Source organism: Copadichromis virginalis, linkage group LG16, assembly GCF_057382275.1.
Source record: "Copadichromis virginalis isolate Kocher_CV1m ecotype Utaka linkage group LG16, C_Virginalis_male_GT1.1, whole genome shotgun sequence".
Taxonomy (NCBI): domain Eukaryota; kingdom Metazoa; phylum Chordata; class Actinopteri; order Cichliformes; family Cichlidae; genus Copadichromis; species Copadichromis virginalis.
This window is the reverse complement of record NC_140633.1, coordinates 2,101,662-2,118,094: the sequence shown is the minus strand read 5'-3', so window position 1 is coordinate 2,118,094 and position 16,433 is coordinate 2,101,662.

Sequence of the window (16,433 nt, the reverse complement as noted above, 5' to 3'; positions counted from 1 at the left end):
GTCTCTAGATTTGGCTCCGTTAGTTGTAAAGGCTCCAGAGGAGGGGAAGGTGTTGGTTCCCTCTCTGGCTGCTGCTCCGTCTCACCGAAGGGCGACCAGTCCCCCGCGACGTGGTCAGTCATCGTTGCCGTTGTTGTTTTGGAAGTTCTGCATGGTGCGGGCGGGGCGTGCACCTGTGCAGAAACAGTCACCATCCGACCAGCGCCGGTCTGTATCGGGGCGGTTTGTGTGACAATAGCATTAGGCTGCGTTACCTCGCTAAGGAGTTCAATGGTGTCCTGCTGCAGTCTCATCACACAACCACTTGGCCCCCGTGTAGTTGTCGTGGTGGTGTCCTCCTCCTCTGTCGCAGTGGTAGGTCCCAGGTCACTCCACTTGGCTACGATCTCAGCTCTGGCCTGTTCTAGAGAGTCTGGTAGGAGGCGGCGGCCCAGGTTCCTCCTAGCCCAGGAGGCGGCTATTTGGAATGGGCCCTCCCAATCCTGTTTGGAAAACTCAGAGAGACATTTGATCTCCTCCTCCACACTCTGAGTGTAATGTTGCCGGAGAATCATCATAGTCGTGCTGGCCCAATTTTTTGCGTTCTCCTCAATCCTGGTCTGTGTTTTTTTCGTGGGGACTGCTGGCTTAATGACAGTCTTTAAATTGTGTGTTATTTTATTTAGCGAAGGAGGATAATTGTCATTAGTCACATTCTTTAAGTGATGTACAGCTTTGATCAGTCTGTGAATGACGCGGACTTTCGCAGAAAAGTCTGGATCCTCCGACGGTATTTTATGAACAGGAGGACCAGCTCGTTCAATTCGAGTGTTTCTCACATACCGGTTGTCCTGAGCTGGTCTCCGTTCAAAGCGTCGGTCCCGTCCGGTCCGATTCCCTGGTCCGGTTGCAAAGCGACCTGTCGTCTGCTGTCGTCCCCTCTGACGTCGCTGTGGCGCGTGGAAGAAATCTGGATCATCACCGCGGTGCTCCTCTCTCACGGCCGCTGCATGAATCCTCCGAGTCTCTCGAGACGGGTAACTGGTGTGTCGGGGCGGTCTGCGTGCGTCCTCCACGGCTGTCCAGCCGCGCTCTCCTCCCCGACCCCTCTGTTCGGCTGCATAACGGTCCGTCGCGGGCCGTTCTCTCTCCCATCTCTGTTGTGGTGCGTGGAAGAAGTGTCGCTCACCGCTGCGATGTTCTCCCCTTACGACCGCCGCGTAGGTTCTCCGAGCCTCTCGAGATGGATAACTGCTGTGTCTGGGCGGTCTGCGTGTGTCCTCCACGGCTGTCCAGCCGCGCTCTCCTCTGCGGCTCCACCGTTCGGCTGCATAGCGGTGTGTCGCGGGCCGTTCTTCCTCCCATCTCCGCTGTGGTGCGTGGGGGAAGTGTCGCTCACCGTTGCGGTGTTCTCCTCTCACGGCGGCCGCGTAGGTCATCCGACCTGTACGAGATGGATAACTGCTGCGGCGGGGGGACCTGCGTGCGTACCCCTCAGCTGCCCAGCCGCGATCTCTTCTCCGGTCTCTGCGCCGCCGAACAACGGTCCACTGGTCATCCGTTGTGAACGTGGGCATGGTTGTACCGTCACTGATGGCTTTAGCTACCACCTCTCTTCTCCACCGGTCGTGTAGGTAATGCTAGGCGATGCTGCGCCCACGGATGACTCGTGCTACCGACTTTATGATAAATGAGCGTATTTTTATTGCTCAAATTCAATAAAACAAACTGTAAAAGATATATACAAAAAATATATACAAAAACCATATAATACAAGCCAAGGTCGCGACGTTTCGGTTCAGGATGAACCTTCTTCAGGCTGGCTTGTGATCGAAGAATAATAAGTCCAACAATTGTCCGGAGCAGGCTTTGTGTTGCTCGCATAACGTCCACGAAAGTCTGCGAGTGGGTTGGACCACACTACCCATAACATTCAAGGTGGCCGCATTTCAGCAGCCAATCAGTGGTCTCCACAGCAGAATTCAAAAAGACGCCGTGACAATAAGGCCGTGGACGGTCGCACGCGCAGGTGCTACGTTCACGGACATCGGGAACACAGACTGTCAGGCGTAAGAGTGGAAAAGAAACTTTTTTTACCCATGAATACGGGTGTGGAACATGTTTACATTAAGTCTTTAAAACACAGAGGGCAGATTGCACTCAGCCACAATAGTGTTGTACAGTTAAACATTGTGGAGAGATTTTCTCACACAATAAAGTCCAGAATATGAAATATTTACATACAAGTAGACCATACAATATAGTGAAAAGTCACAGGTGATATATACAGTGTATGATTGGTATAAAGTGATGTAATGGTCCATTGTCCTACATCATAGAGGTTGGTCATAAGCATAGAACAGAACAGATATGTAATGCACAAAGTCCATACCATCACACATAGTTGACCTTATGACCCCTGAATGTTACACCGGTGTTATAGTTGATACATTCACATGTGTTTTATTTTCCTTTATTGTAACAGGGCATCACAGTGAGGGGTCCCAGAATAACCCAAGAGGGTGGTCAGGCGGCACAGGCCGGTTAGGGGAGATCAAAGTTGGGAGCACGGTCCCCGAAGGGGGCCGTGCTCCAATGCACAGACCATACCTGCTCCCTTCTCAGGCGTCCAGGACCCCACCAGTGGGGTTTCAGACTCGTGTCCAATCAGATTGGCAAATGGTTAGGCTTAGGGCAGGGGGTCAATTATTCTGGGGGTCACTGAGGTTAGGGTTAGGGCCAATTTCAAGGCCAGGATACTCCCTTGTGAGACCTGAAAAAGGCGAGGTCCCCAGAGCAGTGACAAAATGTCCATAAACACACACATGAAAGTAATGAAATGTTAACTATATACACGTTGTTATATTAATACCTCCTATAACCCTTTTCGTTGAGGCCATTTGGATAAACTGTATTTAGTTTAGCTATCCAAATCCTCTCAGCTCTCCACCTCTGTTGTGTTGTCCACCCTGAGTTGATTTGAATGGCTGTAGCTGTGATAGAATCCCAGCCATGCAATAGAAAGTGCTTAACAAGGTGAGTGTGAGTGTTCTTTTTCCGTGTGATGTTGTACCTGTGTTGAGTGAATCTGGTGAGCAGTGTGTTACCAGTTTCTCCCACATACTGGATCCCACATCTCTTGCATGTAATCAAATATATACAGTTTTTGGACCTCGGGGTCCCTTTGCACAAAGACAGAAAAACCTGGCCATTGGAGTGGCTGCGGACCAATCTGTGGTGTTGGAAAAATTGTCCTTGATGTTTCTGTCTAGGCACAGAGAGAGGTGTGATTTGGGCTCTAATGAGGAGATCACCCAGATTTTTATGCCTCCTGAAGGCAGCAATCACTCTGTGAGTATGGAGTGTCTGGACATCCCGAGACAGGTTCTGGAAATTGTTCTTAAGAGCCCTGACTAATTTGCAGGTGCAGGGGGCATATGTGATGACCACTGGAAGTAAGGGGGAGACATCAATTGGTTTTGTCAGCAAAAATGATTTGAAGCATCCCCTTAGGAAAGACCAATTGTACCCCCTAGTGGAGAGAGCAGAGAATAACGTCTTGACAGCAGTTCCAAAATCAGATTTCTGTGTGCAGATTCTGTGGAATCTTAACAGCTGAGATTTGACAATTCCTGCGAATGTGTGTTTGGGATGAAAGCTTGTTTTAAATAGTAGGGCATGAGTGTCTGTAGGTTTAAAGAATACCTTTATGTCCAATTTGTGATCATTCATGAAATTTGTGCCCTTAAAGGTGGTTGTGTCAAGAAAATCAATAGAGGTCTTACTGATGGTTGATTTAAGCTTAATAGAAGCATTGTGGTCATTTAAAGTCCTAAGAAACATCTCAAAATCCTGCTCAGAATGTTGCCAGACACCCCATATGTCATCCAGAAAGCGATAATAATGCAGTGGTTTCTTTATGCATTTATCTAGTGCAGCAGTTTCCCACTCTGCCATGAAGATGTTTGCATATGCTGGGGCAAACTTTTTCCCCATAGCTGTCCCCTTGATTTGTAAATAGAAGTCACCATTGAATTCAAAATCGTTCCTTGTGAGGTTTATTTCTAAAAGTTGTAGTAATTCTTTTTCTGGCCTTTTCTTATCCGGGTATCTTTGAAAGACTCTCTTAATGGAGTCAATGCCTTCACCAATGTCAATGTTTGTGTAAAGGCTGTCAATGTCTATGGAAAACAGAAAAGCATCAATGGGGACTTCTATTTGCTTCACTTTATCCACAAAATCATATGTGTCTTTGATATAGCTTGCATGTTTTGTGGATAAAGGAGTCAGGAAATAATCCAGGTATTCAGCTGTATAATACGTCTCACTATCACAGTCTGAAACGATTGGTCGTCCTGGGGGCACCTGAAAGGGGACACTCCATTTCGCCGGATCCTTGTGGATCTTAGGCAGCATGTAAAAAAGTCTTCCTCTTGGCTCAGCGGAGCCCAGTAAATAGTTCTTTTGTTTTAGGTTTATAAATTTCTTTTGGTTCAAATTATTAATAATCTTTTCCACTAGTGGTACTGTTTCGTGGTAAATGGGTTTTTTTAGTTTCAAATAATATTTTTTGTCGTTCAATTGTCTGTAGCCTTCCTCCAAATACTGTTCTCTATCCAAAATTACGACTGCGCTTCCTTTGTCTGCTGGTTTAATGATAATTTGTTTGTTTCCTTTCAATTCTGTTAGGGCCTTTATCTCTTCTACTGTCAAATTGGACTTAAGTCGTCCTATATTAAAGTGGTTTTGAAAATATTCATTATCTGTTTTGATCAAATTAAGAATTTGGGATGGAAGCTGAGCGTTGGGTGGTGACCAGTATGATTTTGGAGTGAAGGGCTGAGATCGAGACTCATTTTTATCTCCATAAAAGGCAGCCAATTTGATCCTCCTATGGTACTGCTGAATGTCATATTTACACTGCAATTTTAGATTTTTGTTATAGCCTTTTGTGGGGATAAAAGTCAGGCCTCTATTCAGTAGGGTCCGCTGAGCAATGGAAGGACGGAATTTTTTGGACAAGTTCATAACACCATTTACAACATGTAAATCACTTGACCCCTCCCGTCTCAGGCTTGTGGGGATTCCCCATTTACATACTTCTCCCAGTGCTGAAGCATTGCCTCTGCAGTTTCAAGCGACCAGTGAACATCATCATCTTCTGTGGAGAAGCTGTCTGGGGCGAGGGCTGGGATGTGCTCTTTTAAACCTGTAATAAAGGTGTTCATGTGCAGCAAAGTGTCCTGTTCGATCTGAGGGAGAGCAGAGGAAAAGTTAACCTCAGGCACATAAATGTCTGCCTCAGGGAATTTCTCCCGGGCTGTCTTAAGGACTCTCTTTAGTTCTAGAACAGGCACATTTTTGTCTCTCTGGGACCTGTTGTTAATGCCAAAAGACAGGATCAGATGTGTCACCGTAGTGTCAATAGTGGCCTTCTGTAGGATGAACTCTGCATGCCACCATTTAGCCCCCGGGAAACTGTCAATCTGAAGGCTGTCGGTTGCAAAGGGAGGCAATTTGCTAACATTAGAATCGCCGACGATGAGCCAGGGGTCCCCGACGTGTAGATGCCAGTCTGTCAGTTTCCTGTATGTGTTGGGATGTCTGGTCGGGGTCCTCACCTGCTGTCCCGGTACGGTCGGTGAAGAAGGAAGAGATGGTGGAGGAGATGGTGATCCTTCTGCTGGCTGAATCTGGAGCCGAGTTTGCACACAGGAGCTGAGTCTGTCTAAACCGCTGCGAGGTGGGCCCTGGTGAGAAGCTGTTTGTGGTTTAAACCCTTTCACAGGGCCAATGCGTCTTGCCTTAATAGGGGTGGACTCCCCCTGTGTGAGGTCCAGCACCTCAGTGTGTGACACCTGATCAGGTTGCGGTGTTTGGGTGGAGGGGGAAAGTGGTCGTTCCTGGCATGTTGTCTCTTGAAGCGAGGCGAGGAGCCTGCCCACTCTCTGGTCTTTCGGAGTCTCTAGATTTGGCTCCGTTAGTTGTAAAGGCTCCAGAGGAGGGGAAGGTGTTGGTTCCCTCTCTGGCTGCTGCTCCGTCTCACCGAAGGGCGACCAGTCCCCCGCGACGTGGTCAGTCATCGTTGCCGTTGTTGTTTTGGAAGTTCTGCATGGTGCGGGCGGGGCGTGCACCTGTGCAGAAACAGTCACCATCCGACCAGCGCCGGTCTGTATCGGGGCGGTTTGTGTGACAATAGCATTAGGCTGCGTTACCTCGCTAAGGAGTTCAATGGTGTCCTGCTGCAGTCTCATCACACAACCACTTGGCCCCCGTGTAGTTGTCGTGGTGGTGTCCTCCTCCTCTGTCGCAGTGGTAGGTCCCAGGTCACTCCACTTGGCTACGATCTCAGCTCTGGCCTGTTCTAGAGAGTCTGGTAGGAGGCGGCGGCCCAGGTTCCTCCTAGCCCAGGAGGCGGCTATTTGGAATGGGCCCTCCCAATCCTGTTTGGAAAACTCAGAGAGACATTTGATCTCCTCCTCCACACTCTGAGTGTAATGTTGCCGGAGAATCATCATAGTCGTGCTGGCCCAATTTTTTGCGTTCTCCTCAATCCTGGTCTGTGTTTTTTTCGTGGGGACTGCTGGCTTAATGACAGTCTTTAAATTGTGTGTTATTTTATTTAGCGAAGGAGGATAATTGTCATTAGTCACATTCTTTAAGTGATGTACAGCTTTGATCAGTCTGTGAATGACGCGGACTTTCGCAGAAAAGTCTGGATCCTCCGACGGTATTTTATGAACAGGAGGACCAGCTCGTTCAATTCGAGTGTTTCTCACATACCGGTTGTCCTGAGCTGGTCTCCGTTCAAAGCGTCGGTCCCGTCCGGTCCGATTCCCTGGTCCGGTTGCAAAGCGACCTGTCGTCTGCTGTCGTCCCCTCTGACGTCGCTGTGGCGCGTGGAAGAAATCTGGATCATCACCGCGGTGCTCCTCTCTCACGGCCGCTGCATGAATCCTCCGAGTCTCTCGAGACGGGTAACTGGTGTGTCGGGGCGGTCTGCGTGCGTCCTCCACGGCTGTCCAGCCGCGCTCTCCTCCCCGACCCCTCTGTTCGGCTGCATAACGGTCCGTCGCGGGCCGTTCTCTCTCCCATCTCTGTTGTGGTGCGTGGAAGAAGTGTCGCTCACCGCTGCGATGTTCTCCCCTTACGACCGCCGCGTAGGTTCTCCGAGCCTCTCGAGATGGATAACTGCTGTGTCTGGGCGGTCTGCGTGTGTCCTCCACGGCTGTCCAGCCGCGCTCTCCTCTGCGGCTCCACCGTTCGGCTGCATAGCGGTGTGTCGCGGGCCGTTCTTCCTCCCATCTCCGCTGTGGTGCGTGGGGGAAGTGTCGCTCACCGTTGCGGTGTTCTCCTCTCACGGCGGCCGCGTAGGTCATCCGACCTGTACGAGATGGATAACTGCTGCGGCGGGGGGACCTGCGTGCGTACCCCTCAGCTGCCCAGCCGCGATCTCTTCTCCGGTCTCTGCGCCGCCGAACAACGGTCCACTGGTCATCCGTTGTGAACGTGGGCATGGTTGTACCGTCACTGATGGCTTTAGCTACCACCTCTCTTCTCCACCGGTCGTGTAGGTAATGCTAGGCGATGCTGCGCCCACGGATGACTCGTGCTACCGACTTTATGATAAATGAGCGTATTTTTATTGCTCAAATTCAATAAAACAAACTGTAAAAGATATATACAAAAAATATATACAAAAACCATATAATACAAGCCAAGGTCGCGACGTTTCGGTTCAGGATGAACCTTCTTCAGGCTGGCTTGTGATCGAAGAATAATAAGTCCAACAATTGTCCGGAGCAGGCTTTGTGTTGCTCGCATAACGTCCACGAAAGTCTGCGAGTGGGTTGGACCACACTACCCATAACATTCAAGGTGGCCGCATTTCAGCAGCCAATCAGTGGTCTCCACAGCAGAATTCAAAAAGACGCCGTGACAATAAGGCCGTGGACGGTCGCACGCGCAGGTGCTACGTTCACGGACATCGGGAACACAGACTGTCAGGCGTAAGAGTGGAAAAGAAACTTTTTTTACCCATGAATACGGGTGTGGAACATGTTTACATTAAGTCTTTAAAACACAGAGGGCAGATTGCACTCAGCCACAATAGTGTTGTACAGTTAAACATTGTGGAGAGATTTTCTCACACAATAAAGTCCAGAATATGAAATATTTACATACAAGTAGACCATACAATATAGTGAAAAGTCACAGGTGATATATACAGTGTATGATTGGTATAAAGTGATGTAATGGTCCATTGTCCTACATCATAGAGGTTGGTCATAAGCATAGAACAGAACAGATATGTAATGCACAAAGTCCATACCATCACACATAGTTGACCTTATGACCCCTGAATGTTACACCGGTGTTATAGTTGATACATTCACATGTGTTTTATTTTCCTTTATTGTAACAGGGCATCACAGTGAGGGGTCCCAGAATAACCCAAGAGGGTGGTCAGGCGGCACAGGCCGGTTAGGGGAGATCAAAGTTGGGAGCACGGTCCCCGAAGGGGGCCGTGCTCCAATGCACAGACCATACCTGCTCCCTTCTCAGGCGTCCAGGACCCCACCAGTGGGGTTTCAGACTCGTGTCCAATCAGATTGGCAAATGGTTAGGCTTAGGGCAGGGGGTCAATTATTCTGGGGGTCACTGAGGTTAGGGTTAGGGCCAATTTCAAGGCCAGGATACTCCCTTGTGAGACCTGAAAAAGGCGAGGTCCCCAGAGCAGTGACAAAATGTCCATAAACACACACATGAAAGTAATGAAATGTTAACTATATACACGTTGTTATATTAATACCTCCTATAACCCTTTTCGTTGAGGCCATTTGGATAAACTGTATTTAGTTTAGCTATCCAAATCCTCTCAGCTCTCCACCTCTGTTGTGTTGTCCACCCTGAGTTGATTTGAATGGCTGTAGCTGTGATAGAATCCCAGCCATGCAATAGAAAGTGCTTAACAAGGTGAGTGTGAGTGTTCTTTTTCCGTGTGATGTTGTACCTGTGTTGAGTGAATCTGGTGAGCAGTGTGTTACCAGTTTCTCCCACATACTGGATCCCACATCTCTTGCATGTAATCAAATATATACAGTTTTTGGACCTCGGGGTCCCTTTGCACAAAGACAGAAAAACCTGGCCATTGGAGTGGCTGCGGACCAATCTGTGGTGTTGGAAAAATTGTCCTTGATGTTTCTGTCTAGGCACAGAGAGAGGTGTGATTTGGGCTCTAATGAGGAGATCACCCAGATTTTTATGCCTCCTGAAGGCAGCAATCACTCTGTGAGTATGGAGTGTCTGGACATCCCGAGACAGGTTCTGGAAATTGTTCTTAAGAGCCCTGACTAATTTGCAGGTGCAGGGGGCATATGTGATGACCACTGGAAGTAAGGGGGAGACATCAATTGGTTTTGTCAGCAAAAATGATTTGAAGCATCCCCTTAGGAAAGACCAATTGTACCCCCTAGTGGAGAGAGCAGAGAATAACGTCTTGACAGCAGTTCCAAAATCAGATTTCTGTGTGCAGATTCTGTGGAATCTTAACAGCTGAGATTTGACAATTCCTGCGAATGTGTGTTTGGGATGAAAGCTTGTTTTAAATAGTAGGGCATGAGTGTCTGTAGGTTTAAAGAATACCTTTATGTCCAATTTGTGATCATTCATGAAATTTGTGCCCTTAAAGGTGGTTGTGTCAAGAAAATCAATAGAGGTCTTACTGATGGTTGATTTAAGCTTAATAGAAGCATTGTGGTCATTTAAAGTCCTAAGAAACATCTCAAAATCCTGCTCAGAATGTTGCCAGACACCCCATATGTCATCCAGAAAGCGATAATAATGCAGTGGTTTCTTTATGCATTTATCTAGTGCAGCAGTTTCCCACTCTGCCATGAAGATGTTTGCATATGCTGGGGCAAACTTTTTCCCCATAGCTGTCCCCTTGATTTGTAAATAGAAGTCACCATTGAATTCAAAATCGTTCCTTGTGAGGTTTATTTCTAAAAGTTGTAGTAATTCTTTTTCTGGCCTTTTCTTATCCGGGTATCTTTGAAAGACTCTCTTAATGGAGTCAATGCCTTCACCAATGTCAATGTTTGTGTAAAGGCTGTCAATGTCTATGGAAAACAGAAAAGCATCAATGGGGACTTCTATTTGCTTCACTTTATCCACAAAATCATATGTGTCTTTGATATAGCTTGCATGTTTTGTGGATAAAGGAGTCAGGAAATAATCCAGGTATTCAGCTGTATAATACGTCTCACTATCACAGTCTGAAACGATTGGTCGTCCTGGGGGCACCTGAAAGGGGACACTCCATTTCGCCGGATCCTTGTGGATCTTAGGCAGCATGTAAAAAAGTCTTCCTCTTGGCTCAGCGGAGCCCAGTAAATAGTTCTTTTGTTTTAGGTTTATAAATTTCTTTTGGTTCAAATTATTAATAATCTTTTCCACTAGTGGTACTGTTTCGTGGTAAATGGGTTTTTTTAGTTTCAAATAATATTTTTTGTCGTTCAATTGTCTGTAGCCTTCCTCCAAATACTGTTCTCTATCCAAAATTACGACTGCGCTTCCTTTGTCTGCTGGTTTAATGATAATTTGTTTGTTTCCTTTCAATTCTGTTAGGGCCTTTATCTCTTCTACTGTCAAATTGGACTTAAGTCGTCCTATATTAAAGTGGTTTTGAAAATATTCATTATCTGTTTTGATCAAATTAAGAATTTGGGATGGAAGCTGAGCGTTGGGTGGTGACCAGTATGATTTTGGAGTGAAGGGCTGAGATCGAGACTCATTTTTATCTCCATAAAAGGCAGCCAATTTGATCCTCCTATGGTACTGCTGAATGTCATATTTACACTGCAATTTTAGATTTTTGTTATAGCCTTTTGTGGGGATAAAAGTCAGGCCTCTATTCAGTAGGGTCCGCTGAGCAATGGAAGGACGGAATTTTTTGGACAAGTTCATAACACCATTTACAACATGTAAATCACTTGACCCCTCCCGTCTCAGGCTTGTGGGGATTCCCCATTTACATACTTCTCCCAGTGCTGAAGCATTGCCTCTGCAGTTTCAAGCGACCAGTGAACATCATCATCTTCTGTGGAGAAGCTGTCTGGGGCGAGGGCTGGGATGTGCTCTTTTAAACCTGTAATAAAGGTGTTCATGTGCAGCAAAGTGTCCTGTTCGATCTGAGGGAGAGCAGAGGAAAAGTTAACCTCAGGCACATAAATGTCTGCCTCAGGGAATTTCTCCCGGGCTGTCTTAAGGACTCTCTTTAGTTCTAGAACAGGCACATTTTTGTCTCTCTGGGACCTGTTGTTAATGCCAAAAGACAGGATCAGATGTGTCACCGTAGTGTCAATAGTGGCCTTCTGTAGGATGAACTCTGCATGCCACCATTTAGCCCCCGGGAAACTGTCAATCTGAAGGCTGTCGGTTGCAAAGGGAGGCAATTTGCTAACATTAGAATCGCCGACGATGAGCCAGGGGTCCCCGACGTGTAGATGCCAGTCTGTCAGTTTCCTGTATGTGTTGGGATGTCTGGTCGGGGTCCTCACCTGCTGTCCCGGTACGGTCGGTGAAGAAGGAAGAGATGGTGGAGGAGATGGTGATCCTTCTGCTGGCTGAATCTGGAGCCGAGTTTGCACACAGGAGCTGAGTCTGTCTAAACCGCTGCGAGGTGGGCCCTGGTGAGAAGCTGTTTGTGGTTTAAACCCTTTCACAGGGCCAATGCGTCTTGCCTTAATAGGGGTGGACTCCCCCTGTGTGAGGTCCAGCACCTCAGTGTGTGACACCTGATCAGGTTGCGGTGTTTGGGTGGAGGGGGAAAGTGGTCGTTCCTGGCATGTTGTCTCTTGAAGCGAGGCGAGGAGCCTGCCCACTCTCTGGTCTTTCGGAGTCTCTAGATTTGGCTCCGTTAGTTGTAAAGGCTCCAGAGGAGGGGAAGGTGTTGGTTCCCTCTCTGGCTGCTGCTCCGTCTCACCGAAGGGCGACCAGTCCCCCGCGACGTGGTCAGTCATCGTTGCCGTTGTTGTTTTGGAAGTTCTGCATGGTGCGGGCGGGGCGTGCACCTGTGCAGAAACAGTCACCATCCGACCAGCGCCGGTCTGTATCGGGGCGGTTTGTGTGACAATAGCATTAGGCTGCGTTACCTCGCTAAGGAGTTCAATGGTGTCCTGCTGCAGTCTCATCACACAACCACTTGGCCCCCGTGTAGTTGTCGTGGTGGTGTCCTCCTCCTCTGTCGCAGTGGTAGGTCCCAGGTCACTCCACTTGGCTACGATCTCAGCTCTGGCCTGTTCTAGAGAGTCTGGTAGGAGGCGGCGGCCCAGGTTCCTCCTAGCCCAGGAGGCGGCTATTTGGAATGGGCCCTCCCAATCCTGTTTGGAAAACTCAGAGAGACATTTGATCTCCTCCTCCACACTCTGAGTGTAATGTTGCCGGAGAATCATCATAGTCGTGCTGGCCCAATTTTTTGCGTTCTCCTCAATCCTGGTCTGTGTTTTTTTCGTGGGGACTGCTGGCTTAATGACAGTCTTTAAATTGTGTGTTATTTTATTTAGCGAAGGAGGATAATTGTCATTAGTCACATTCTTTAAGTGATGTACAGCTTTGATCAGTCTGTGAATGACGCGGACTTTCGCAGAAAAGTCTGGATCCTCCGACGGTATTTTATGAACAGGAGGACCAGCTCGTTCAATTCGAGTGTTTCTCACATACCGGTTGTCCTGAGCTGGTCTCCGTTCAAAGCGTCGGTCCCGTCCGGTCCGATTCCCTGGTCCGGTTGCAAAGCGACCTGTCGTCTGCTGTCGTCCCCTCTGACGTCGCTGTGGCGCGTGGAAGAAATCTGGATCATCACCGCGGTGCTCCTCTCTCACGGCCGCTGCATGAATCCTCCGAGTCTCTCGAGACGGGTAACTGGTGTGTCGGGGCGGTCTGCGTGCGTCCTCCACGGCTGTCCAGCCGCGCTCTCCTCCCCGACCCCTCTGTTCGGCTGCATAACGGTCCGTCGCGGGCCGTTCTCTCTCCCATCTCTGTTGTGGTGCGTGGAAGAAGTGTCGCTCACCGCTGCGATGTTCTCCCCTTACGACCGCCGCGTAGGTTCTCCGAGCCTCTCGAGATGGATAACTGCTGTGTCTGGGCGGTCTGCGTGTGTCCTCCACGGCTGTCCAGCCGCGCTCTCCTCTGCGGCTCCACCGTTCGGCTGCATAGCGGTGTGTCGCGGGCCGTTCTTCCTCCCATCTCCGCTGTGGTGCGTGGGGGAAGTGTCGCTCACCGTTGCGGTGTTCTCCTCTCACGGCGGCCGCGTAGGTCATCCGACCTGTACGAGATGGATAACTGCTGCGGCGGGGGGACCTGCGTGCGTACCCCTCAGCTGCCCAGCCGCGATCTCTTCTCCGGTCTCTGCGCCGCCGAACAACGGTCCACTGGTCATCCGTTGTGAACGTGGGCATGGTTGTACCGTCACTGATGGCTTTAGCTACCACCTCTCTTCTCCACCGGTCGTGTAGGTAATGCTAGGCGATGCTGCGCCCACGGATGACTCGTGCTACCGACTTTATGATAAATGAGCGTATTTTTATTGCTCAAATTCAATAAAACAAACTGTAAAAGATATATACAAAAAATATATACAAAAACCATATAATACAAGCCAAGGTCGCGACGTTTCGGTTCAGGATGAACCTTCTTCAGGCTGGCTTGTGATCGAAGAATAATAAGTCCAACAATTGTCCGGAGCAGGCTTTGTGTTGCTCGCATAACGTCCACGAAAGTCTGCGAGTGGGTTGGACCACACTACCCATAACATTCAAGGTGGCCGCATTTCAGCAGCCAATCAGTGGTCTCCACAGCAGAATTCAAAAAGACGCCGTGACAATAAGGCCGTGGACGGTCGCACGCGCAGGTGCTACGTTCACGGACATCGGGAACACAGACTGTCAGGCGTAAGAGTGGAAAAGAAACTTTTTTTACCCATGAATACGGGTGTGGAACATGTTTACATTAAGTCTTTAAAACACAGAGGGCAGATTGCACTCAGCCACAATAGTGTTGTACAGTTAAACATTGTGGAGAGATTTTCTCACACAATAAAGTCCAGAATATGAAATATTTACATACAAGTAGACCATACAATATAGTGAAAAGTCACAGGTGATATATACAGTGTATGATTGGTATAAAGTGATGTAATGGTCCATTGTCCTACATCATAGAGGTTGGTCATAAGCATAGAACAGAACAGATATGTAATGCACAAAGTCCATACCATCACACATAGTTGACCTTATGACCCCTGAATGTTACACCGGTGTTATAGTTGATACATTCACATGTGTTTTATTTTCCTTTATTGTAACAGGGCATCACAGTGAGGGGTCCCAGAATAACCCAAGAGGGTGGTCAGGCGGCACAGGCCGGTTAGGGGAGATCAAAGTTGGGAGCACGGTCCCCGAAGGGGGCCGTGCTCCAATGCACAGACCATACCTGCTCCCTTCTCAGGCGTCCAGGACCCCACCAGTGGGGTTTCAGACTCGTGTCCAATCAGATTGGCAAATGGTTAGGCTTAGGGCAGGGGGTCAATTATTCTGGGGGTCACTGAGGTTAGGGTTAGGGCCAATTTCAAGGCCAGGATACTCCCTTGTGAGACCTGAAAAAGGCGAGGTCCCCAGAGCAGTGACAAAATGTCCATAAACACACACATGAAAGTAATGAAATGTTAACTATATACACGTTGTTATATTAATACCTCCTATAACCCTTTTCGTTGAGGCCATTTGGATAAACTGTATTTAGTTTAGCTATCCAAATCCTCTCAGCTCTCCACCTCTGTTGTGTTGTCCACCCTGAGTTGATTTGAATGGCTGTAGCTGTGATAGAATCCCAGCCATGCAATAGAAAGTGCTTAACAAGGTGAGTGTGAGTGTTCTTTTTCCGTGTGATGTTGTACCTGTGTTGAGTGAATCTGGTGAGCAGTGTGTTACCAGTTTCTCCCACATACTGGATCCCACATCTCTTGCATGTAATCAAATATATACAGTTTTTGGACCTCGGGGTCCCTTTGCACAAAGACAGAAAAACCTGGCCATTGGAGTGGCTGCGGACCAATCTGTGGTGTTGGAAAAATTGTCCTTGATGTTTCTGTCTAGGCACAGAGAGAGGTGTGATTTGGGCTCTAATGAGGAGATCACCCAGATTTTTATGCCTCCTGAAGGCAGCAATCACTCTGTGAGTATGGAGTGTCTGGACATCCCGAGACAGGTTCTGGAAATTGTTCTTAAGAGCCCTGACTAATTTGCAGGTGCAGGGGGCATATGTGATGACCACTGGAAGTAAGGGGGAGACATCAATTGGTTTTGTCAGCAAAAATGATTTGAAGCATCCCCTTAGGAAAGACCAATTGTACCCCCTAGTGGAGAGAGCAGAGAATAACGTCTTGACAGCAGTTCCAAAATCAGATTTCTGTGTGCAGATTCTGTGGAATCTTAACAGCTGAGATTTGACAATTCCTGCGAATGTGTGTTTGGGATGAAAGCTTGTTTTAAATAGTAGGGCATGAGTGTCTGTAGGTTTAAAGAATACCTTTATGTCCAATTTGTGATCATTCATGAAATTTGTGCCCTTAAAGGTGGTTGTGTCAAGAAAATCAATAGAGGTCTTACTGATGGTTGATTTAAGCTTAATAGAAGCATTGTGGTCATTTAAAGTCCTAAGAAACATCTCAAAATCCTGCTCAGAATGTTGCCAGACACCCCATATGTCATCCAGAAAGCGATAATAATGCAGTGGTTTCTTTATGCATTTATCTAGTGCAGCAGTTTCCCACTCTGCCATGAAGATGTTTGCATATGCTGGGGCAAACTTTTTCCCCATAGCTGTCCCCTTGATTTGTAAATAGAAGTCACCATTGAATTCAAAATCGTTCCTTGTGAGGTTTATTTCTAAAAGTTGTAGTAATTCTTTTTCTGGCCTTTTCTTATCCGGGTATCTTTGAAAGACTCTCTTAATGGAGTCAATGCCTTCACCAATGTCAATGTTTGTGTAAAGGCTGTCAATGTCTATGGAAAACAGAAAAGCATCAATGGGGACTTCTATTTGCTTCACTTTATCCACAAAATCATATGTGTCTTTGATATAGCTTGCATGTTTTGTGGATAAAGGAGTCAGGAAATAATCCAGGTATTCAGCTGTATAATACGTCTCACTATCACAGTCTGAAACGATTGGTCGTCCTGGGGGCACCTGAAAGGGGACACTCCATTTCGCCGGATCCTTGTGGATCTTAGGCAGCATGTAAAAAAGTCTTCCTCTTGGCTCAGCGGAGCCCAGTAAATAGTTCTTTTGTTTTAGGTTTATAAATTTCTTTTGGTTCAAATTATTAATAATCTTTTCCACTAGTGGTACTGTTTCGTGGTAAATGGGTTTTTTTAGTTTCAAATAATATTTTTTGT